Source organism: Heloderma suspectum, chromosome 2, assembly GCF_057233095.1.
Source record: "Heloderma suspectum isolate Gila_16-S chromosome 2, 16-S_ref, whole genome shotgun sequence".
NCBI classification, from domain to species: Eukaryota; Metazoa; Chordata; class Lepidosauria; order Squamata; family Helodermatidae; genus Heloderma; species Heloderma suspectum.
The window spans coordinates 123,097,242-123,123,639 of NC_139459.1; positions in this window are offsets into that span (position 1 = coordinate 123,097,242).

Genomic DNA, 26,398 nt, shown 5'->3' on the forward strand with positions numbered 1-26,398 from the left:
AAAGGTTGAAAAACCTTTCTATCTCCCCCCTGGAATTAAAAGGGGAGGTGGGAGCAGCTCTGGATGAGGTTTTGGAAGAACAGCTCTCTCTCGGTGTGGTAGCAGGGGGCTAGTCTGCCAGAGCTTAATCATCATGGCTCAAAGCTGTTTGAACCTCCTAATTAATTAGGAAAAACTACGGCTGACATGCTCCATTGTAGTTTTTGGATTAAGAAATGCCAACAACATCTGAGGAATGGATTAAGAAATATCAATAATATTTGAGGACCTGCAAGATTTGTTTGAAGAGAAGGATGACTACCTTAAGGCGAAAAAAAGGATCTCCACCCACACACCCACACACTTCCCTTGGAAAAGGGTTCGAGAAGTGGAGGTACAGAGGAGTTACTTGCTTTGATAAAAACGTTGTCCTTGCAATTTGTGGAACAGGCTAAGAGGCTGGATACCATCCAAAATTCCATCACTGCCCTGCAAGGGACTGTGGATTTAATTAACACTTCTTGGCAAAAAATGGAGAAGAAGGTTAACAAGTTGCAAGATCGGCTGGCAGGGAATGAAACTATGTTACATGCTTTTTTCAACAATTTTTCTGTCAGAAATTCTCAACTGGAGGCGTTGGCGCGCAGGGCAAATGTATGTATTTTTGGTATTAAATATTTACCTACTGATGTAAATCTGTCTACTTTTGTAGATAAGTTCCTGCATGAGATACTCCCTGTGCCATCTGATTATTCATTTGATATTGAGCAGGTATTCCGTGTGTCAAATATAGGGATGTCAGAGAATTCCACCACGGACTCCAGTGAGGCCGGATTCTAAAGAATCCGGAATCCGTGGCGGAACAGCCTCCCCCCCCGACCACCCCACAGAATCCTCCTGGGATGGAGCTTACCTGGCGGCGGATCTGGCGGCGGCAGCTCCAGTGGCAGCGGTTCTGGCGGTGGATGCGGCGGCAGCAGATGCAGCGGCGGCTCCGGCTGGTCTCCCAGCCGGCCACTGCTGGGCTGCTGTGGCCACAAATGGCTGCCATCGTAGCAGCCGCCATTTGCGTCCTTGCAGTTAGCCGTGATAGGCTACGTAAGTATTTACGTAGCCTATCACGGCAAAGAGCAGGGACGCAAATGGCGGCCGCTACGCCATTTGTGCCCCTGCTCTTTGCCGTGATAGGCTAGGTAAGTATTTATGTAGCCTATCACGGTAAAGGCAGCCATGCAAATGGCCCAACCCTACTTCCCATAAAATGGAGCCAGCCCAATGCCTGAAATGCCTGCCCTCAAAGTTATGAATTTAAAATAGTAATGAAGGAACATGAATCACCAATATGTCAAATGGAGATAATAAATGCCCCTTCCTGGGCTGCAGAGGAGGTGCAAGTCTAGGTGGCTTTTGTCAGTGTGCCCCTAATAGCGTGTGGACCCTTAACAGATTCCCTCCCACCGTCTACCTTTAATGCTGGCCCTGCCATACCCTATGTCCTTGGTGCGAACCACACAGCTCATCTGTGTAAGAAAGATTCCTGTATTTGTGACTGAGTGAATATTTGTAGAGCAAGCAAAAATTCACCAGGATCGAAGTCACTGACCTAAATGCAGAGTCTGCTAGTCCTGATTGCTGCAACTCCCTCCTACTGTCTCTTCCTGCAGCTGGCCAGGCAACTGCAGAGGAGAATGTCTCTGAAATCAATGTGGTGTTGCCTCCCACCAAATCAATACGATACAACTTTAATTTACCATCTCATCCTTCATACTGAGCAAGCCCCGCTCGAAGAAGAATTTAAAGGGATTCACTTTGCCCTCTAAGGGAAAGTACTCTGGAGGGCTGAACGCAAAATAAAGAAGAGGTGGATACTTTACCAACTGCATTCAGTCAGCAAAGACAGGCTCTGATGGTGCCTGGTCTCTTTGCATGACTCCATTTAGAGCCTGATCTGATCAATTTAGAACAGAAATGCCTTTGAATATTTGACAGTGATATTTGTCACGAAGGTTAGAATCAAGTACATCTGACCAAAAAATGGAAAGGGAAATCTGTATGGCATGATGAAGTTCTTTGTGGTTATGTATAAATGAAAGTCTCAGCAACATTTGGAGTCCCCATCCCACCGTGCAGGGCTAACTGACATCCATGGCCCTGTGGGGAAAAGAAAGATCCCAGGAGACAGGAGCAGGCAAAGGAACATCAGGGCCTGTTCCAGTTGGACTGCCCTTCCTTTGGGAGATGAGATGGGGGGAGCAGGGCCATCCCACCAGCCCTACTGACAGTCTACATACTTCTTTTCCCTCTTCCCTCCCCATCGCCTTTTTCTTGTATGTCATGTCTTTTTTAGGATGTAAGCCTGAGGGCAGGGACTGTCTTCTTTGTTCATGGATTGCAAGCCACTCTGGGAGCCTTTTTTGGCTGAGGAGCAGGATAAAAATACTATAAAAAATAAACAAACAAACATTTGAAGATGGATGGATGGATAGATGGATGGATGGATCCAAACCTAGTCATACTTAGATTTGACTCATTGAAATCATTTCAATGCATCTACCTGGATCCAACCCATTGTCATGACTCCCCTGGAAGATACCTCATCAGAGGAAGAGCTTGAACCTTTGGAGCCAGATGTATTCAAGAAACAGGCCAACTCAGAGGACTTCAGGACTACCTATGATGGCCCTGGGGCCTGAGTGGTGATGCCTTGAGATCTGTCTCCTTGAGAGGCAGAGAGCTCAACTTCTGAGGCAGAGGGGGATGCTGAACCACCACCTAGACCCCAAGAACATCGGTGCCTTAAGATTCAGACTAGGATGGTGGCCAGGTGAAGAAATGCCTGCTTGCTGAAGAGGTTTCCTCAAGAGTAAAGGTTTCCTCATGAGCAAGTAGATGTCTGACAAAGTGCCTCTGATGTGCTGAAGCTGAGTCCTTGGTGAAGCTATGGAAGCCCCACCTTATTCCAGCTCCCAGTACCTTGAAATCTTGCTTCCTTAACATTGTGTCTTCTTGGGCTGGTTCCTTGTGCTGCTAACCTCTGGGTTCCTGGTGATACCCTGGTTTTGGGCTGCCCTCTTTTCTGGACTGGGAATACTGTGTTTTTGACCTTTCTCTTGCCTACTGACTTTGCCCCTAGTTTGCCTCAGGGCTGAGCCTGACCTAGCCATAGCAGGACACTCATGCTCATTTTGTTATTAGGGCTATGCACCACCTTGGTTGTTGTTGTTGTGCAGTCGTTCAGTCATGTCCGACTCTTCGTGACCCCATGGACCATAGCATGCCGGGCTTTCCTGTCCTGCACTCTCTCCCGGAGTGTGCTCAAGTCCATATTCATTGCATCGGTGATGCTATCTAGCCATCTCATCTTCTGCCATCCCCTTATCCTTTTGCCTTCAATTTTTCCCAGCATCAGGGTCTTTTCCAGTGACTTTTCTCTTCGCATTAGGTGGCCAAAATATTTGAGCTTCAGCTTCAGTGCTCATGGGAAGGACAGTATCTGTCCTTCCCATGAGCACTCAGGGTTGATTTCCTTTAGGAATGACTGATTTGACCTCCTTGCAGCCCAGGGGACTCGTAAGAGTCTTCTCCAGCACCACAGTTCGAAAGCATCGATTCTTCGGCGCTCAGCTTTCCTTATAGTCCAGCTCTCACAGCCATACGTTGCTACTGGGAAAACCATAGCTTTGATTATATGAACTTTTGTTGGCAAGGTGATGTCTGCTTTCCTCCCAAGGAGCTAGCGTCTTTTAATTTCATGGCTACAGTCACCGTCTGCGGTGATCTTGGAGCCCCAGAAAATAAAATCTGTCACTGCTTCCATTTCTTCCCCTTCTATATGCCAGGAAGTGATGGGGCCAGATGCCATGATCTTCGTTTTTTTAATGTTGAGTTTCAAACCAGCTTTTGCGCTCTCCACTTTCACCCTCAACAAGAGGCTCTTTAGATCCTCTTTGCTTGCTGCCATTAGGGTGGTATCGTCTGCATATCGGAGGTTGTTGATAATTCTCCCAACAATCTTAATTCTGACCTGTGATTCATCCAACCCGGTGTTTCTCATGATGTACTCTGCATATAAATTAAATAAGCAGGGTGACAATATACAGCCTTGTCGTACTCCTTTCCCAATTTGGAACCAATTGGTTGTTCCATGTCCAGTTCTTACTGTTGCTTCTTGACCCTCATACAGGTTTCTCAGGAGACAGGTAAGGTGGTCTGGTACTCCCATCTCTTTAAGAATTTGCCACAGTTTGTTGTGATCCACACAATCAAAGGCTTTAGCGTAGTCAATGAAGCAGAAATATACATTTTTCTGGAATTCTCTTGCTTTCTCCATGATCCAGCGAATGTTGGCGATTTGATCTCTAGTACAAAACCTGAATAATGAGGCGAAGCAGGCTGATTTGGAGGTGTCTTGTCATGATACAAAGCAGATCAGACTAGCAATGAGGCACCCTGAAGTGAAGCAGCTCCTCCACAAAGTACCTCATCCATCTCGTATATTCGGAGCTCTTCTATGCCTTCTGAACAGCCTAGACAGGCTGTCTCCAAGATGTATCAACTTCTGAAAGATCAGAAGGGGCAGGAGGAGGAGGCAGAGGGAGTGGGGAAGGTGAGGGGACATGGAGGCACCAAATGTATCAGTCCGAGAGAGATCTGGCCACTGGGAGAGGCGGGGGAAGGGAGAGGAGAGGGAGCAAGAGGAGGAGGGGGAGTGAGCTTTGTGGTGAGTCAGCCTCCATTTGCTCATTGTGAGAGAGGCAGTGTTACTGGAGAGGAGAGGACTATCTGGACATTATTTGGCTAGAGCAGTGGTCTCCAAAGTGGGATGCACGCATCCATTGGGATGCGTGAACCACCTGATAATTGAGCAGCCTCCCACTGCCCTGACAAGCTGCCATTGTGTGCAATGATAGTGGTGGTGGTGGTCACGGTGGCAGCAGCAGGACGGGACGGGAGCTGAGAGGGAAGCTCCATGGCATTTCTCTCTCTGCTCCAGTCCTAGCCACTGGGAGCAACTGCCCCAGTCTCTGCCAGGCATGGCAGAGGAAGCCTTAACCCTTCCCACTCTCCTCTGGCAGAACGAAGCCAAGAAGAAAGCACATGATATGGGGACTGGGTAAAACAAGCATCCATAAAGTCAAAAAGGGATCCTCATGATTTCATATGATTTCTGAAGGGGAGACGCACAAAACCACCATCCAATAACAGAGCACATCAATGAGTCAAACCAGAAAAGTCACAGATCTGCCACTGGTGGGTGCAGCCACGGCTCAAAAACGTAGATCCTTGGCAGGGATCCTCTTGATTTCATATGAATCAGCCACGGCACAAAAACAGAGAAAAGTGGCTCCCCCCATTCCCCAGAACATGCCAGCTGCCATCGCGTATCCAGAGGTCCTAGGAGCTGGCGGCAGCAGCAGCAGCCTGCCCTCATTGGCAGGAGTCGGCCTCCAACCGGGTGCCCTGCCCTCTTTCCAAGGAAGGGAGGGAGCGCACAGCTGGAGGACGACTCCTGCCCTAGTGCCTGTCGGCAGTGGGCAGGCTGCAACAGGCAGCATTTTCCCTGGCAGCATTTTCCCCACTGGCAGCAGTGATGCGGTGCCCCCCGCCGGTGGCGGCGCCCCCCCCCCAGAACAAGGGTCCAGGTAAGGAGCTGGGGGCTGGGTGGTGTGTTGGGGGGCCTAAGTGGAATTCTGATGTCTGAATTCCATTTCAGCTTTGTAGCCCGAGGCAGGTTGGGGGGGGGGAAAATCAGCCCGAGCCATATCAGGCCCACCTTCGAATCACCGAAGCAGCCCCTGAGTCATGGGGGTCCATGCAAGCCCTATTTGTTATGATAAAGAAAATGGTTGTACATGAGTGACTACATACCAGCTTGATTTTTAGAAATGGACGGACTGCCCCCACCCCCGACCCTCCAAAAAACCTTATTAAAAAAAAGTGAGATAAACAAAAGTCCATTGGATATCTGAAAAAATAATATGGACCCTTGAATAAGTCTCAGTCAGAGTCCGGAGCTCACAATGGCTTTCTAGAAGCATCTGGGCTATAGTGATGATATAACTGCTATACATCTGGGCCTGGAGGCCCATGACACACTGACTGAATAAAGCCATTGCCGGACGCAGAAATATCTAGGCAACCCAGACTCCTGGGACTATCCTAGCCCTTTCTGGGATGTCGAGCGAGTCCAACAAGGGTGTCCAAAATGGGATCAATTTTACTAGACCCACCAAATCTGGCATAAAATCTGGATAATTCCAGAGTTCACTTGAATCCTGTTTCATTTCTAAAAAGGTCCAATATTTGCTTTTGAGGTGCCTATGAGCTGCACATTATGCCATACAGGTTTCAGTTCCTCTCCCAAATCCTCATAATGTATTGCCCCTATACTGCTCTAGAAAACCCTCTTCTTTATTCCTCTCTAAAATTACCAACTTAAAAAAGACAGTTCTGGCAGGGCTCCAGTGCCTTAAGTGCTGCCCAACATGTAAAATGTTAGTAATAAAGCTCTTCTCATCACTTTGTCTCTAAGCAACGACAACAAAAAGCTTCATCTGCCAAATGTTATATTTCCTGGCAAGTGTTAAAAGAACATAGTACCTGGTGGAAAAGTGGTAACCTAATTCCCCTCCATGCATCTAGTCCTTGTACTAAATTCATGGGCTGGGCTGGCCTTTTCATTAACTCTATGCAGATTTTGCAGAGCCTCCTTGCATACGGTATGCAAAGTCTCAGTTTCTATACAACCAGGTGAAAATCCATTGGTCTCTTCTTTTACTACCAGACAGCTACTGAATCAGTAGTTGCAGTACTTTCTTCTTGGTCCATTATATTGGTGGTAGGGATGGGTTAGAAATATGTTGGGCTCACATTTTAGCAGGAATGCACCAAATTTACACTTCCCAAATCTATGCATGAACCAGAATACAATGGCACGGAAATATGCACACTTTCCCAAAGTTTGTGATGCAGTTTGAAGTAAAAGAGTGTGCACAAAAATGCATATAATCAAGGAAAATGCACAAATGTGTACAATAGGGAAAGGTGCATACAACATGCATATATATGGGAGAAGCGTGTGCATAACCACATTAAATTCAAAAACTTGCTTGCAAAAATGTATATTTAGAAAAGTACCTACAAAAATGTGCATATCTGGAAAAGTACATACAAACGTGTGCACAGTTAGATAAATGTACACCAACATACGTATGAATTTTCATGTGGGCTTTATAAAAACAAATTCGCAAAGTGATGCAAAATGGGATAGAACAAATTTAATATAGGAAAAATGATAAACTGAGTAGAATCAAACTTGACAGATCCATGCATCCAGAAGAGCAGTAGACAGCAGGCTACAGTTTCACTCCTCAGGTCATCTGCCAGGGTGGTGCTAAGAGTAAGATACTTGCTACTGTCATACTAGTAAAAGCATAAGTAGAGGCAAAGAGCAGGTACTCTGCTCCTCTAGAGAGAAACCTAGGCAGCCCCCCCCCCCAATTCATGACCCAGTTTCTACCCCCTCTAGCTAGAAAATCTCAGCTCATATTCTGTGCTACTTTCAAACTGTAACACACACACACACACTTGTCCCCTCTTCTGAACTTGGGTGCGGGGTGTCATCCTCTCCAAAAACTATTTACTAGCAATCTGCCTAACAAAGGAATAGTGGTGCACAGCCACAACAATATTATCAGCAGATCTTCCACAGTTGACAAAGCAAGGTGACATCACCACCGTGCCAACTATTCAGACTTTGTTATTGATCTCTTTGGGATTTCAGACTCCGTCGCTTAACCTCTCCAGAAGGCAAAAATAACTTTCCAGCAGAGCTGTGATTGATTGGAGTTCGTAACAACTACAGAAATACTGCAATGAAGGCTGGTTTGTATTCTTGTTAGATTAAGCTACTGATTTTACTTTATTTTATTTTTAGAAGAATCAAACCAACACTTTTCCTTTGCAGTGTGAGACAGACAAATGCACAAATGGAAGAGCTTCCCTTAAATATTCCACTGTAGTGGCTTAAAGATGTCCTTGTAGTATTTTTATGAATGCCCCCAAGTAATTCCCCCCACCTTCACATCCCAGAAGGTCATTTTAATCCTTAGCCTTTTAAGCTCTATTGAAAGAAAGAATAAGAAAAAGAAAGAGGAAAAGATTCAATCCATTAAAAACAAATCTCTGTTCCAGGGGTCAATCTTGACAAGATGTTAGATATCCATGAGTCAATCTCCTGTCCTTTTAATTTCTTTTAAAAGCTGGGTTGGTGGGTCAAATTGAATCAGGATGGCAGCACTTGTAGGGGGGTTGGCCCTTTCCCCCAGAATCTGTTTTCCTGATCTAAATCACCCTTCCTCCCCATTAAGAAAAACATCTAGGTACACATACATTTTCCCTAACAAATAGGGAAATGTCCACTGGAGGGGGATAATTTAGCACAATGCTCCAGTGCCCACTCCAGTGTTTTCGCCCCAATTGATTTCAGGCCCTGACTCAATTGTTTTTAAAAGAAATTAAAAGAGACAGAAGATTTGGTCGCAGATGTCCAATGTCTCATGTACTTTTACATTAAGGCAGAAGCCTTATTCATGCCCCTCCAAAGAATGTGTGAAGGCTCAAATTAGCACAGAAACAGGGCAGCACATGCTGGTCCCACCCCCAATGCCCCCATGCAGATCTGGCCCCACCTTTTCATTCCCTGACCTCACCACGTGGAGCAGTGAGATCTGAAGCAGGATTCCACTCTTGTTCAATTGAACGTGAGTAGAATGCTCCACATGATTAGGGGCCTTGATAAAACAGGGGACACCATCATGCAGAGAGTTCTACCCACATTCAGTTGAACATGAGTAGAACCCGGCTTCAAACCTAATTGTGTGGAGTGCAGTGGAGGCTGGAGGCTCTGAAGTCATAGGGCGGAGATTCCGCTCTGGGTTTCAGTCAGAACTCTCAAAGATCTATCCAAGGTGCTGAACCCTACTCCCAAAATAGGGTCAGCACCATGGATAGCCCCTATAGAGTTCTGGCTGAAACCCAGAGTGGATTCCCTGCCCAACTGCCCATCTGCCACAGACAGAACCCCCTATGCATTGCAGAGAATTCCGGTTTATGCCCCAGGGTTCACACGCAGCTTACGCAAAGTGCTGACCAGCTTTTTAGACCTCTCTTTTGCTCAGTATAAACTGAGTGTGTGGCCTAGAACACAGGCAATATTCCCCTGGACTCATGGACCAAAATGGGAACATGGATAGTGATAAGCAAGCTGTCCTTTAGGGATGCTTGTCTGCCATTGTTGATCTTTGGACTGAGGAACTCCCAATAAACTTCCAAAGAACTCTTGGCTTCCCCGTTTTGAAAAACTCTGTCCTAAGACTTCCTTCTTTTGGTGGCACTGGAGTACAGCTGTGGGGAGGGAGAATATTATTCAAAGACAGAGGTGTGGAAGCTGTAGCCCTCCAGATGTTGTTGGACTCCCATCAGCCTCAGCCTGGCAATGGTGAGGGATCATGGGAGTTGTAGTTAAACAACGTCTGGAAAGCCATAGATTCCCCACCCCTAGGGCTTCCTTCTTCTGCTGGCATTACACATAGTGATATTTTATCTCACCCTTCAATCCAGCAAAAATAATTTCCTTGACATTTCTTTCACTAGCAGAAAACACCTGGTTCAAAATTAGGAAAGGAGTATGACAAGGCTGCATATTGTCGCTAGGGATGTACGAAAGTCACTTACCGTTTTGCGGATCTGCTTTGCGGTGGGGGGGGAGGTGCTCCGTCCCTCCCCCCAGAATCCTCGATGGGGGGGAGGTGCTCCGTCCCTCCCCCCGGAATCCTGCCTGGCCAGCTCCACTCCGCGGGGATTCCGCAGAGCCGCTGGCCAGCTCCACCCGCAGCTGGACATCCGGCTGCTGGGCAGCAGGGATGCAAATGGCAGCGGCCGTAGCTGCTGCCGTTTGCGTCCCTGTACTTAACTGTGATAGGCTACGTAAGTATTTATATAGTCTATCACGGCAAAATAATAAAAAAAGCGTACGCAAATGGCGGCAGCTATGGCCGCTGCCATTTGAGTTCGCTATTTTTAGCCGTTCTAGCCTACGTAAATATTTAAGTAGGCTAGAATGGCTAAAATTAGCGAACGCAAATGGCAGCTGCCGTAGCCGCCACCATTTGCGTTCGCTGCGCCCACCAGCGGCCATCACCGCCACCGCCACTGCCACCGCACCTGCCGCCCCCGCCCCCGCCCCCGCCACCGCTGCCCCTTTGGCCGCACCTGCTGCCCCCGCCGCTGCCCCTTCTGCCGCCGCCACCCCTTCCGCCACCACCGCCACCACCGCCACCACCGCACCTGCTGCCCCCACTGCCGCACCTTCTTCTGCCGCACCTTCCGCCGCCCCCACCGCCGCACCTTCCGCCGCCACCATGCCACGCCGCTGCCGAAGCCGCCACCGAAGCCGTCGCATCCACTGCAGGTAAGCTTCATCCCGGGGGGTTCCGTGGGGCAGGCGGGGGGGCAGGAGGCCGTTCCGCCATGGATTCCGGGGGGCTGAATGTCAGTGCCTTCAGCCTTACTGGAATCCGTGGTGGAATTCTCCGCCATCACTAATTGTCGCCCTGCTTATTTAACTTATATGCAGAATACATCATGAGAAACGCTGAGTTGGATGAATCACAGGTAGGGATGTATGAAAGTCACTTACCTTTCATGGATTATGTTGATGGTGGGGGGGAGGCGTTCCATCCCTCCCCCCAGAATCCTGGATGGGGGGGGAGGCGATCCGTTCCTCCCCCCCAGAATCCTCCGCGGCCTGCTGTGCTCCGCAGCAGATCCGCAAAGCAGCTGGCCAGGCCCGGCCAGGCCAGAGCCGTCCGCAGCAGCATTGCCGGCCGCGGAGGGCTCTGGGGGGGGGAACCGCATACGCAAATGGCGGTGGCTACGGCCGCCGCCATTTGCGTTCCTTATTTTTGCTGTCTTAATCTACGTAAATATTTACGTAGACTAAGACGGCAGAAATAAAGTGAACGCAAATAGCGTAGCGGACACTATTTGTGTTCCCCTTATTTTCGCTGTCTTAGTCTACGTAATTATTTACGTAGACTAAGACGGCCCAAAATAAGGAACGCAAATGGCGGTGGCCATAGCCGCCGCCATTTGCGTACACCTTTTTTTTTTTTTTTACCCAGACGTTTTAGGCTACGTAAAAACGTACGTAGCCTATCACGTCTCTGTAAAAAAAAAAAAAAAACTGCAAATGGCGGTGGCAGCAGCCGGTCGGAAGACCAGCCGCCACAGCCGCTGCCGCCGGAGCCGCCGCTGCCTGGACGATCCGCCCCAGGTAAGTCTTGTCCCGGGGGGGATCTGCGGGGGGCAGGGGGGATCTGCGGGGGGCGGGGGGGCAGGCTGTTCCGCCACAGATTTCGGGGGGCCGAATGCACTGGCATTCGGCCTCGCCAAGACCCGTGGCGGAATTCTCTGCCATCACTAATCACAGGTCGGAATTAAGATTGTCGGGAGAATTATCAACAACCTCAGATACGCAGACGATACCACCCTAATGGCAGCAAGCAAAGAGGATCTAAAGAGCCTCTTGCTGAGGGTGAAAGTGGAGAGCGCAAAAGCTGGTCTGAAACTCAACATTAAAAAAACGAAGATCATGGCATCTGGCCCCATCACTTCTTCGCATATAGAAGGGGAAGAAATGGAAACAGTGACAGATTTTATTTTCTTGGACTCCAAGATCACCGCAGACGGTGACTGTAGCCATGAAATTAAAAGATGCTTGCTCCTTGGGAGGAAAGCTATGGCAAACCAAGACAGCATAGTAAGAAGCAGAGACATCACCTTGCCAACAAAGGTTCATATAATCAAAGCTATGGTTTTTCCAGTAGCAACGTATGGCTGTGAGAGCTGGACTATAAGGAAGGCTGAGTGCCAAAGAATTGATGCTTTCGAACTGTGATGCTGGAGAAGACTCTTACGAGTGCCCTGGACTGCAAGGAGGTCAAATCAGTCCATCCTAAAGGAAATCAACCGTGACTGCTCATTGGAAAGACAGATACTGAAGCTGAATCTCAAATATTTTGGCCACCTAATGCGAAGAGAAAACTCCCTGGAAAAGACCCTGATGCTGGGAAAGATGGAAGGCGAAAGGAGAAGGGGACGGCAGAGGATGAGATGGCTAGATAGCATCACCGATGCAATGAATATGAACATGAGCACAGTCCGGGAGAGAGTGGAGGACAGGAAGGCCTGGCATGCTATGGTCCATGGGGTCACGAAGATTCGGACATGACTGAATGACTGAACAACAACAACAGCTCTTCTATGACAGAAGCTCTTCTACATGACACCATGTAGTTACCATGCCTTGATGAAGCTATATTAAAAACATAAAGGTGTATTGAAGAAGCACACAGGGTGTGTCTTCCTTTAATGTTTAGCACATCTCATTAGCATGACATGATGCTTTTGCTTGTCTTGTGCTTTGCCTAATACATTTCTTTTATCCTTTCTGGACAGACCTGTCCTCTAAATGTAAGCATTGCAAGCAAGTGGTTTCCTGAATGTCACAGAACTGGCCTCAGGCCCCAGCAGCTGTGTGCAACTTAGACTAAACTGAGAGCCAGTGAGTTTCCTAGCAACCTTCTAAATTAGCCACACGGAGTACATAGCACCTGCCCACCAGTTTCTAAACATGCAAATAGGTGTGGGGAAGATGAAGGAAATCAGTCTACTGCTGCTAATGTCATAAAGCAGGGGTGAGGAACCTCCCCACCACCACCACATTCCCTCAGGGGGTAAATCTCTGAGGGCTGCATGTCAGCAGTAGGCGGAGCCAGAACAGGTGATAGGCAGGACTAAAGTCAGCCCACATTTTCATACACACCCATTCATATACCCCATACATACATATGTACATACCATTTCTCTCCCTCTCCACCCTACTATCTCTGTCTCTTCACCCTTCTTGGTCCACTACACCACACTATCTGACAAAGGCAGCTGTTCCTGGCTGGTATATGGGTTTGGTAAGGCTCTGCTATCTTTTCCAACCCTTGTTTAATTCCGCCTCTGAGGAAAGGTAGGTCACCAATCCCAGTTATAGTTCTGGTTTGGGCAACCTAGGTTACCATTAGGGTGTGCTGAATACTTTCCAGTTTTGATTTTCTAGTTTAAAATAGCAATTTTGAAATGGAGCAGGGAATATTTTCCCCAAAATGTTTTCATTCTGCAAATAGTCACCTCTTTTTCAACCCTATTTCTGCCATTTCTTTGCACCTAACTGCTGCAAATCAGTGTTATTCTTTCCTTGGTTACTCCTTCTTTCTAGAGCTGTGTGAAAATTGCCTCTTGAATTTCTCCACCTTACTTGTGGGCAGAGAAATTTGGGAGAGAATTTCACCAAATTTCTCCAGGGGGGAGAAATTCTCAACAGTTTCTCCCAGGTGGGGCTCCCCATTGCCAGGGCTTCTAGCACAACTTCTTGCCTTTTGGGTAAAGGTTTGGGGAGTCTTCATGCTGCAACAGCATCAACTGTTTTGGCAGGCTGGCCCCCAACTTGCATCCACCACAATGCAGGTGGGGACAGTGTTGTGTCTAGCTCCAGGGATGAGGTGGAGTTTGTGCTCTGCCAAAATCTGTCCTCCAATTTCCTAAAAGTTTCTTCCCTCATGAAAGAGTCTTCCATTGTTCTGCCTCATTCACAATGATATATAATTTATTTTTGTGGTGTTTTTGAGCTTACACAATCACAATTAGCCTCCTGGGCTGCCTGCGCATCCTGATCTGAAAAAGCCCCTTGGGAGGAATTACCTCATGGTGCCTCAAACTGGACTGAATTGAAGTGTAGGAAGCTGAGGAGGCCACAGGCAGCCAGACAGAAGATTGTACAATGAAAAACAGGGCACTTCTGCTCACTCCTTGGCCACCTCCCAAGGAAGGTAAGCCCAAGAAACCCAACCCATGAGAATTTCTCCTAAATTTCTTCACTATTGAATTTGTTTTTGAAAGCAATTTTTCTTCTATCAAATTGAATGTGAATGGTAAAAATAATGTCGGAGACATTTTCAGCACAACACTGCTTATTTCTCTTTCCTGGAGTCATTGAGTAGTATCCAGTGTTAGTTCTACGTAGAGTAGACCCATTGAAATGAATGAGACTTAAGTTAGTCACAACTAACTTAAGTCCCATTCATTTCAATGGGTCTAGTCTACATAGGACTAATATTGGATTACTACACATCATATGGAAGATCCATCCTCATCTTTCATGACTCAATGCAGTGGCTGATGCAGATTTGTCTGTGTTATGTCTTCACTGTGAGAAAATGACATCAGTTGTAAGCATGGGCAGTGTTTCCTGGATTAGTTTTTTGGGTGAATCCAGCCTATCAGGGATCACACAGTGAAGGGGATGATGTCCCCCTCGTAGATAGCCAAACAGTGATGGCTTTATGTGATGGCTTCTCTGAGGTCAGATGAAGTCAACTGAGAGAGAGAGAGAGAGAGAGAGAGAGAGAAATAGCAGGCAATGAAAAAGAAATAGACAAACATTTTATGTCAAGTAGTGTTGAAACACTGTTGAAAACAGGAGGTGTTTTTTGACACTGCCAAAAATATTCTCAAAAACAGTGACTACTTTTGTCTCAGACCTAGTTATTGTCAAACCTGTGGTGCCTGAAAATTATAATGTAAGAGCATGATCCATATGTGAGGCAAAGACAAATAATTAGCAACTTTTAAACTCCACTTATCGAGCCAGTCAAATTTCTATTAACAATAGGAAATGATTCCTACCTAACTTATTATTACCAGGCACAACTTTTATAATCAAGCTTAATGGGGAGTAGGATGATTAAAATTAAACAGGGAAACCTCATCAGCATATCTGCATGAATGAATCCTAACTGCAATTTTAAAAAATAATAATAATATATACTTTGAGCTCTGTGATATCTTGCCAGCAAACCTATTCAGCTTCTATGGAGCTGACTATGGATTATAAAGCCTACAAACACTGTTTTTGGATTATTTCTAGCACAAACTGGGGTTTCTGGGACTACTGACTTCAAAGTCTTCCATGGATTACTATTATTTTAATAACACATTTCTTGTCTGCTTTGTTAAGGAAAACCAATACCGCATTACCTCCCAGCTCTGGATTTGCCTCAATTATTCTGTAATTTAAGCTTTTCCTGAAAATACCAGTTTCAATTGCCTAAATTAGTCTTCTAATCACTTCTCTATGCACAAGTTATGTTTGACATGCAGAGATTACCTTACTTGGTCTCTACACTGCTCAGGGGAAATATAACTCAGCAGTCTGTGAATGGGGTGGAGTATGAAATGCTTCCAAGGTAATGCTACCCACTACCATGTACCTTTATGTCACTTCTTCTGTGGCTGTTTTGAGACATAGTGATCCCCCTGTTTCTTCCTCCAGAGCACAGGAAGATGGTAAACACTGTCCAGTTGACTGGGTAATGCAGGGATAACTACCTAGATTCTGGGCATCTCTGGGACTAAAATCCTATATTTAAAATGGGGCTTTCTGCTTCTGTTTTAAATGCAGGCTCACAACTGACTCCCTTTACATGTGCTCCCCTTCCCCCCTCCTTCTCCCCATATCTGAGTCTTCCATGATCTTTCATTGATCTCGCGCCTCTTCTTGTCGCTTTTCCTGTTTCCACGGAGGGAACTCAAGAGGAACACAATGGGGCAATTTGATAGCTCATTATCTGTGATCTAGTTAAAAATGGAACAAAGGGCATTTAGTGCAGGAGACACCCTGAAGGGACACAGCTTCATGTAAAGAGCCCACAAACTTCCATGAGAGAGCCATCTCAATCGCAGGATAAATGCTCCATGTGAAAAAAGCCTCTAGCAGAAGGATGCATCCATGCATTTCACCCTAAGCAATGTGGGAATGCTCTTCTTTTTCCCTGTCCCAGAGCCATGGGCGAAGTGTCTCCAGCTTCAGAGCTGCCCCCACCCCTGCAAGCATAGACAAAAGAGGAGAACACAAACAAGACTGCACAGTTAGTAGGGCTATTTTGACTCAGCCCTAATTATTACAGGCTAGTGTTTCCCAAGTTTCAGATAACTGAGACACACTTAACTGGAGGCACACTTCCCTCCTATACACCTGAAAAGGTTTCATGCTGTAGAGTGTAAGAAGAACTGTCTTCCTGGAGGGGAGCCTACACCCTGTCTGCGTGAGTTACTCTTCTTGGGTATGCTCCCCGGATTAGGAGGAGCTATGCCTACAGCAGGCATAAGACCCACCCTCCTCTGAAGGCAGTGAATTTTGCTATGTCTCTGCATCTGATTGGATAGTCCAATCAGACCCAATCCAGAGATGCAGAAGAATGCTCTGCCACAGTGGAGGCTATTCAAAAGGAGGCAAAGCCAAACCAGTTAATCATACAGAGATGCAGCAGGCATCCTCTCCTGTGGGCAGGTACTTTGGGCTCAGGAGAGCCATTGATTGTTGATTTCTTGCAGTGTGTTCTTGCTGCTCTTACACAGTTTGGGAATTATACAGCTACACAAACATGTTTTTCTCTAGCCATTTGTCACTGTGCTGTCCAGAAATTTTGTTGCATGTCCTTTTGGGCACCCACTAAACCAGTTTTAATGTTTTTAGGGGGGTATGAACCTATTGAAGTCCTATGGCACAAATAAACAGTGCCTTTCCCTGCCCCCACCCTGACACGCACGCGCGCGCGCACACACACACACACACACCTATCCTCTGCTGCTCATCCAAATTGTGGCCTTTACATTCTGACTCTCAGATGAGTTTCACTTGTTTTTGGCTTAGTTGCCACTGGAAATGTTGAATCTGAATGATATGTTCAGCTACATTCCAGAGAAAGAAAGGCTCTGAAGAGCTGGCTTAACGATTTGCATATTTATGAGTCAGATAAGAATCTGCTTCATTTGTTTGTGTTATTGTTTTTAAAGGAAACCATCAATTGACCTTACTGACTATTAGAAACATGTTATGTCTCTACACCTCCGCTTTCATGAATGTGAAGGATGTTCATGCATTGGGCAGAGCTCCTCCTGATCGTCTTCTTTGTGTGCCACATACATGTTGCTGTCTGCAAACACTGAGCATGTTCAGATCTTTGCAGCTCCATAGCAAACTTCAGTTAATTAGTTGGGGCCGATCTACATTGTGCCCGCCATCGCAGTGAATTCGGTGTCCCATCGGGTTAAACGCTCTCGCATTAAAACGTGATTATTCACACTCACCCATTTTCCCCATTGCTTCGAAGATCATGCCTGAATTAGGAAAAAAAAAAGCATCGCGGAGAAGCCCCGATTCTGCGAGGATAACGCCTGAATTAAAAAACAACAACATCCAGAGCGGGAGATAGGAGGCGGCAAAACTTAATCTCATTTGAAGGGATACAGCAACCCCCTGCTCAGTGCAGGAAACCTGATTCCCAGGCGGTCTCCCATCCAAGCATTGACCAGGACCGACCCATGCTTAGCTTCCGGGATCAGACAAGCGTGCGCTCATCCAGCCCTTTGCTTGTTGCTGAGGAAACAGGGGCTGCTGAGGAAGCTATGTGATGATCAGTAGCTGGAAGAAGACATGGGGCCGTCGAGAGCTGTGGATGGACAGGAGGGAAATACAAACACCGCTGCATATGGACAGGCAGGGGAGGGGACTACAACTGGATATGGTAGCGAAGGCAGAAAATCAGAGCACATTAAGGGGAAATACCAGGATATTAGGGTATTGAAAGCAGGAGCATGGAAGTGAGAAATTCCGGTTCCAGTTCAAGGCAGCTACTGCATAGTGTGAAAGGCAAGCGGTGAAACCTCATTGGAAGCGAAAAAAGGTGGTAAGTGTAGATCCAGCCTTAGTTAGTTAGTTAGTTAGTTAGTTACAATATTTATACTCCACTCTACATCAAAGATTTTGGAGCGGTGAACAACAAGATAAAATAAACCACCATATTAAAACAATTAAAACATTTTAAAAGAAACAGATTCTGAACTTAATAAACTGCAGCTGGTCACTCAAGGAGGGCCCCTTGAAATAACAATGTCTTCAGGAGGCGCCAGAAGGAACACAATGTTGGCACCTGCCAAAGGCAGGGAGTTCCACAGGAAGAGGGCCACCACACTGAAGGCTCTTTTACTGGTGGACTCCTGCTGGGCCATGGGACCATGTGGAACCACCAGAGACATGCCCTCTGATGACCTCAGTGACTGGGCAGGTTGGTAAAGGAGAAGGCGCCCTCTCAGGTATCATGGTCCCAAGTTGTTTAGGGCTTTGTTCACTAGTACTAATACCTTAAACCTGGCCTGGTAGTGAATAGGCAGACAATGCAGTTCCCTCAGTGAAGGAGTTGCATGCTGAAAAGGGGCAGCTCCTGACAACAGCCGACCTCCTGCATTTTGCACTAGCTCCAGCTTCCGGACCAGCCTCAAGGGCAGCCCCACAGAGCACATTGCGGTATTCCAGTACAGTCCATTGCCTGTACTACCATGACCAAACTATCCCTGTCCAGGAGAGGCCGTAGCTGGCAAACCAGCCAAAGCTGGTAAAACGCACACTGAGCTACAGTGGCTACTTGGGCCTCCAGCAACAATGATGGATCTAGGAGCACCCCCAGACTAGGAACCTGATGTTTCAGAAGGAGTGCAACCCCATCCAGAACAGACAATGAGCTTATCTCCCAGACCTGGGAACCACTCACCTACAGGGCTTCTGTCTTGCCAAGATTCAGTCTCAGTTTATTGGCCCATTACTGAGTCTAGGCACTGATCCAGGACTTGCACAGTGTCTCCTGATTCAGATGTCACAGAGAGATAGAGCTGTATGTCATCAGCATATTGATGGCATTTAGCTCCAAATCCCCTAATGACTGCTTCCAGTGGCTTCATAAAGATGCTTAACAACACTGGGGACAAGATGGTACCTTGTGGCACCCCGTAGCTCAATTGCCAGAGGGCCGAGGAATAGTCACCCAATGTTACTCTCTGAAATCAGCCATGTAGGTAGAACTGGAACCATTGTAATGTAGGGCCTCCAATACCCATCCCATGGAGTTGATCCAGGAGAATACCATGGTCGATGGTATCAAAAGCCGATGAGAGGTTGAGCAGAATTAACAGGGTTGCCCTCCCCCATCACTCTCTCAATAAAGCTCATCCATGAGGGCGACCAAGGCTGATTCAGCCCCGAAACAAGATCAAAACCCAGACTGGAATGGGTCTTAGATAATCAGTATCCTCCAAGAGCACCTGCAGTTGCTCCGCCACAACCCTCTCAAGTACCTTCCCTAGGAAAGGGGTATTTGTGACTGGGCAATAGTTGTCTAATACCATTGGGTCCAGCGTGGGCTTCTTCAGGAGTGGCCGCACTACTGCCACCTTAAGGACAGCAGGGACCACCCCTTCCCATAGGGGAGCATTTATCACTCTCTGGACCCACCCAGTCATACCTCCTTGGCTAGCTCATTAGCCAGGAGGAGCAGGGATCGAGAGGACATGTGGTTGGTTGCATTGCTGCAAGCACCTTGTCCACATCAACAGACCACAGTAACTGGAACTGATCCTACAAAATCGGGCAGATGGTGGCATCAAACACTTTGACTGGAACTGCAATAACAACATCGTCAAGTTCACTGCAGAGACAAGCAATTTTGTCCTCAAAGTACGATGCAAAAAAGGTCACAGTGGGACCTCGACAGGGCAAGGGCCCCATTTGCTGGGGAGGGTGTGAGCACAACCCTCAGACCACACAGAAGAGTTCCACTGGATGGCTACTCAAAGATGCAGTGGAGGCAGCAAAATAACCTTTCTTTGCTGCCTGCACCACCTCTCAATAGGCACAATTATGTGCTCTAGAGAATGCTCGGTGATCTTCGCTTTGAGTCTTATGCCATTTGTACTCCCGCTGATGTCCAACCTGTTTCATTGATTGCAGCTCCCCAGTATACCAAGGAGCAGAGAGGGCTCTACAGCACTGGACAGGGCATTCAGGTGCAATCAAGTTGATGGCCCTGCACACCTCACTGTTTCACAGTGAGGCTAGGGCCTCAGCTGGATCACCAGCTCTCTCCACTGGAAAAATCCCAAGAGCATTCAGAAATCCATTGGATTCCATCAGTCTCCTGGGGTGGACCATCCGAATGGGTCCCCTAACCCCTGGACTTGCAATGGACTCTCTGAGTTGCAGCCAAGCACCAAACATTTTCTCCTTGCAACTTTCCCATTCATTTTGACAGGGCATGTGCAAGACCAATGCTCAACGGATGCAGCCCATGGAGAATTCACTAGAAAGTGGGCCCATTGGCTGGAATAATCAGCACACAAGAGAAAGAATTGTGCTTTGCCTTTACCAAGCTCTCAGATAGATGATGCACTCTAGATAATTAATCATTACATTTCTCCATAGGCATAATTATATCCATGCTCTCACTTTCCCCCTTCCCACATCACCTCCACATACACATCAATAATTCTTATGCATGTTTTTAAAGACCAATTAACATCCCGAGTGTGCTATGATTAAAGGCAACATAAACAGCTTTACCCAAATAAAAAATAAACAAACCAAATGAGAAAGCGAATGGAAACTTGTTTGGTTAGGTCCAAAACAGATTCCCTTTCCTTTTCTGTAGTTTGAACGCTCCAGTGGATTAGTGCTCTGAGTGTGGCACAAAAGCCATCGAGTGTGCGAATGAGCATGGTCTCAGTGGGTCTTAAATGAGTAAATAATTGAAAACTGGGGACATAAATCAGAAAGGAACATTACACACGACAGACAGAAGGGTGAGCAAGCCACTAGAGAGCTGAGACCTGCTCCACACTTTTGTCACCCTGGGGTCTCCTGACAGGATTCAGAAGTATTCCCAAGGATGTCAGTTCAATGGCAAATGATGTGGACCATTGCTCATTGCATGAGCAGCATACAACCCCCCAACAACCCTTGCCTCTATGCACTTCCTCCTAGAGCCTTTGAGTTGACTCAGAAGTGTCAATGAATGATTGATATAACTTTTAAGGTTGACTCAGTGGATGGGTGCAGAATTATCAAGATGACCCTGTGCCATTTTGCATAAAAGAACATGGGATAAACCATTCCATTCATTTTCTGAATCAGCGTCCTAATATTTGCAAAGGGCTTGTTGAGTTTCTTGGCAGTTAGCTTGTACAGCTAACTGCCAAGTTGTACAGCTGTGATGAAGTTCCCAAAGGCTGTGGATGTCAGATGAAGCCTTCACCACAGTTCTGACACCAGGAAGGGAACCAGAGCATGGTGGAGGAGAAGGACCCAGTAGTACTGTACTATAAACCCATTCTCCTCATGGGTGATGGGCAAGGAAATGTTTGCTGGCTCCATCCAAACTCTCTCCACATAGGTGCTAGATACCACCTAGCCCCTTATGAAGTTCCAGTAGACAGCTATGATGAACAGGTTTAGGACTAGTTGTTACACCTGTGTCTTCTGTTTGATCCATAGAAATAAAGAATGATGTAGTGCCTGAGAGTAGGAGGTAGGAAGACCCCAATTCACATTTCACGTCACATAAACTCACTAGGGACCTTTCTGACATGACCCTATAAGCCCCAGATAAAATGGAAGGCATCCATGGCATAGCTCCGTCCCATTCCAGTCTTTCCTGAATTGCTGGGAAAGTTGATGCTGCTGTGAGAAGTAGCCCCGTGTGGGTTACTTATGACTTATGATACTTATGGAGCATCTGCTTCTGACATTATTGTGCACCACGGGGAAAGCACATTCAGCTGGGGATGGGTGAGAAATTATTTCTGTCCGAATTTCATGCAAATCCCGAACCAATGAGCAAACTGGAACACGGTTGTGCACTGACATTTCCACGTTTCAGAATTTTGCTGTACAGTTTTACGCTCAAACTAATGTGCATACAAATGGTCACATTACTGGGAAAGTGCACACAAAATGCACAAAATCATGAAAATTGCACACAAATACATTATCATAGTGAAAAGAACATGCAGAAAAGGCACACATTAGCAAAAAATGGACACCCAAAAAGCATACTTTAGAATACAGGGTACCCCAAAATGCACATATCAGGAGAAGTGTATGCACAAAAACGCATACAGATTTTCATACAGGTTTTTTTAAAAGAAATCCATACATTGATATAGAATCAGGCCAAAATGAACTTGAGGCTGGAAAAATGAGAAACTAAGTGGAACTAAAATTGATAAATTCATCCATCCCTACATTCAGCAGTGGCTTCCACACTGCTAAGGTGATGTCAGAAGGACTCCTATATGGCTTTAAGCAAGCCACTCTCCACATATCTACATTAAAGGAAAATCCGGGACCCACCCCCCCCCACCCCCGGAGCATTTTCTTCCATCTCTATGGCATGATATTGGCTTATTAGACAAAGAATGCAAGCAAACATCCTTTCTCATCAGCCAGCCTGTATATCTTTCAATGAAAAACAGAGCCATCTAGTGACTGAAAAATGGTGGTGCACCCCGTAGTATTTAAATACCTCATTTAAACAGTTTTTTAAAACTACACAGGAGGGGCCCTGGATGACAATGCCATCATGTAATGGACCTGCAAACTTCCATGGGTGGCCAGTCATGAGTGCACTATAAATGCATCATGTGAAGACAGCCTAAGTCTCAGTCCTCACTCCGCAATATGAGGGTATTCAGAGGCTCCCCCAGTAGGCCAACTCCAAATGAGCCTCAACACCTAGGAAGACAGAGGGAAGAGGGCCACTGTCATACCATCTGGATGCCATCCCCTCCAAAGACCAAGCAACACACCGACTGAGGCAGCAAAGTGGGAAGCCACAAGGACATGTCTCCTCCCTGGGTAAAGCACAGATATCTCTGGGAGATTGGAGGAGGAGCATACAGGACCTGTTAGGTGGTATTCAGCAGCTGGCAAGAAAAAGCCAGAGAGAATTTCCCCACAGATCCAACACCAGAAAGGGATCCGGGACATGGAATGGACAAGCAGGGCCCAGAGGTACTATAAATCTCCTCCTGTCTGATTCAGAGCTCTACTGCTGTGTCAAGGCAGTTCACTATAGGGGATGATAATCACTGACATAACTTACAGCAACTTGCCCCAACCTGGTGCCCTCTAGATGTTTTGGACTACAATTCCCAGCATTCCTAGCCTTTAGTCATGCTAGATGGGGCTGATAGGGGTTGAAGTCCAAAACATCCAGAGGGCTCCAAGTCAGGGAGCCCGGCACATGGAGTTCATAGAATCATAGAATAGTAGGGTTGGAAGGGGCCTACAAGACCATCGAGTCCAGCCCCCTGCTCAGTCAGGAAGCCTGATTCCCAGGCAGTCTCCCATCCAAGTACTATTAACTAGGTCTGACCCTGCTTAGCTTTCGAGATCAGACAAGATTGTTGTAAGAATTACAAAGATATAGCAGTGCTTTCAATATTCACTCATTATTCTTTTATTCCCATCCTGCAATACTTCTGTTTTGGAAAACTTCTGTTGCAGAAGGCCGGTTATCATGGAGAGAACTTTCCTATTGTATCACTGCAGCATCTTAGCAGAGATTGTTCATCATGCAGTAACACCGCTTCAGTGGACCATGTGAACTGCCCATGAGATGGATAAGAATAGTGGATATAATTCACCCAGAACCAAACTACAATGTGAAACGCCCTGACCCAGAATTAAGTCCTTTGTCTTCTATGAAACCACATTGAAGTGACTGATAATAAAGCCGAAGTACATCAAAATTTCGGGGGTGGGAATGCCAGTCCACAGTTTAATTAAACTAGAGTACTTGGATTTGCATGAGAGATTTCCCTACTGAAGCCAGCAGCACTTCAAACATACTACTGAGAACTGAGCAGGTTTTCGATCGGTGTGATGCTTGTGTGGCTTCTTGCGAATGCACGATTCAAGTGTATCTTTTTTAAAGGGATGAAACATCATTGTCCAAGTAAGATCTGAAAGCACTTCACAGGCTTTCAAGTCCCTGAGCCTCTGTATTCACATGCCAACCAGACAGATGTGAATGGGAGGGGGGATGGAATTGTCCTGTGTTTAGAGCTGCATGTCTTCCCTTCACACTCTACATGTTTACCATCTGGTTGGCCGCTACCAGAAAACAGGATGTTGGATAGGATCATCCTTCCCCAACTGGGCATCCTCCAGATTTGCTGGACTACAGCTCCCATCAGACCCAGCAAATATGCTGTCTGGGGGTGATGGGAGTTCTGGTACACCACCTCTGGAGGTTGCCCAGTTGAGGAAAGCTGGACTAAAGGGACATCTGGTCTGATCACACAGGGCTCAATACAATGTTATTTTCTTACCATGGCAAACACCAGTGAAACCGACAGCTGTGGATAACTGCTACCAACTCTGAGTCATTTGCACCTAAAATTAAGAGCAGTGTTTCCAAGTCAGGGGCAGATCCAGCCTTTACTTTTAGCAATTAAATGCTGTTTGGGGATGGTTGTTAGCAGGCTGTCCAGCCTAACCTAATTCTACTAGTTCCTGTTTCTCTTCTGTTGGTATACTCCAGCACAGGGGCGTATTCCACAGAGCCTTGTCTGTTACTTCAAGGGAACAGCAAAATGCCATTTAAGCCGGAAAAGGCAGAAATAAAAGGGAACCAGAGCAAAGAAGATAAACAAAGGGATTCCCAGGAGATCCTCACATAGAAAAAGTGAAAAACCTACCAATGAACTCTCCTTCCCAGGAGGGCTAGCATAACTCCAGGGAAGTTATTGTGATCACTCACTCCAATTTATTGAAAACCTCTTGAGAATAGCTGTAGCTTTTTCCAGAGTGCGAAAACTCACTTTAAACATACCAACCATGAGAACATATGAGAAGATGAATGATGGTAAAGCCGGTGCACTAGCACAAGCAAAGTAAATTTGCTTGTCCTTCGTCTTCTGTGCTTTCTCCTCAGCAGTATTTACTCCTGATGAAGAACTTTGTGAGGATCAAGCTTGTTTGGGATTAATTTATTGTAGGAGGAGATATGGACTTGGGGGTGCAGGGGGGGAGGCTTCCAGGTGGTTGCAATGCTTCTGTCTTGGAAGGTAACCCCAGTGCAGAAATCCTCCTTCACCACTGGCCTATTTAAGAGATTGAGGGCAGAATCCTATCGAGAGAGTCACCAGCTTCCAAAGGCAGCAGCGGCCGACTATCCAATGCAGGTTGGGCAGAGCAAAGAGGGGATCCTCTCCTCCACACTCCACCTGCCCTGCATTCTTGGCTAGATGCGTGATTTCATGCACCTACCCAGAGCTTCAGAGAGTGGGCAGGAACGGGCCTGGAAACCCCATAGGAAGCAGCTTAAAGGGGCTTCCGCAGTCTCCTCCCCTCCCTGCTCCTGGGACTGCCCCCTTTTTGCCCTCTCTGCACTCCCTTTTATGAGCATGGAGAGGGAGCTGCCCCAGTTCTCCCCACACAGGCTACGACGGGGAGGGGAGGGGAGGGGAGCGCAGTTTCCTGGCTCCAAGCTCAGAGTGCTGTCTACAAGCTCAGAGCCAGTAAACCGACAAATCTGATGGCCCTCTAGACAGTGTCTAGTGGCCACAGGATTGCTCTCTAAGGGCACAAACCTATGTATGTTTAGACAGACAAAAGTTCTATAACTACCAGCATTCCCCAGCCAGTGTGGGGATTTAGCTGTGGGAATCAGGCACTTCACAGCAAATCAGGTGGTGGTGTCACTGCCCCCCTCTCCCAGCATCTCCAGGTAGGACTGGTTTAGAGAAGGGCTATGGTTCGGAAGGACTGGAGCACAGTGGTGGAGCACCTGCTTTGCATGCGGAAGGCCCCAGGTTCAATCCATAGGACCTCCAAGTAGGGCTGGAAAAAATCCTGCCTGAAACCCTGGAGGCCCGCTGCCAGTCAGCTGCTAGGCCTGCTGGCCTAGATGGTCTGTGTGCTTTGACGCAAATGGCTTTTAAACGTTGTATATTGTATTCGAATTTTTGAACTTCTGAAAACTGCCCAGAGAGCTTCGGCTATGGGGCAGTATGGACATGATGATGATGATGATGATGATGATGATGATGATGATGATAGATGGACCAGTGGTCTGACTCTGTATAAGACAGCTTCCCGTGTTCCTATGAATACTGTACATGGAGTATTGCTAGCACATTTTCATACACATTAATCTGCTGCAAGGCTGTACAGTCTTACTGGAATGTTCCTGCTTTAGACTTCAGTTTGGCTGAAGGCTAAAGCACCAACAGAGTAGCTGGCCAGATGGGCGATTAATAAATTTAATGAAAAATAATAAAATAATAAAATAATAAATAAAATACACACTGAGGAGCAAAGTGCAGTGCAGATTGCATTGCACTGCACTGCACTGCACTGCATTGCACTGTTGAGCGACTTGCCAATTAGAGGATATAGAAAGTAAATACGTTGTTG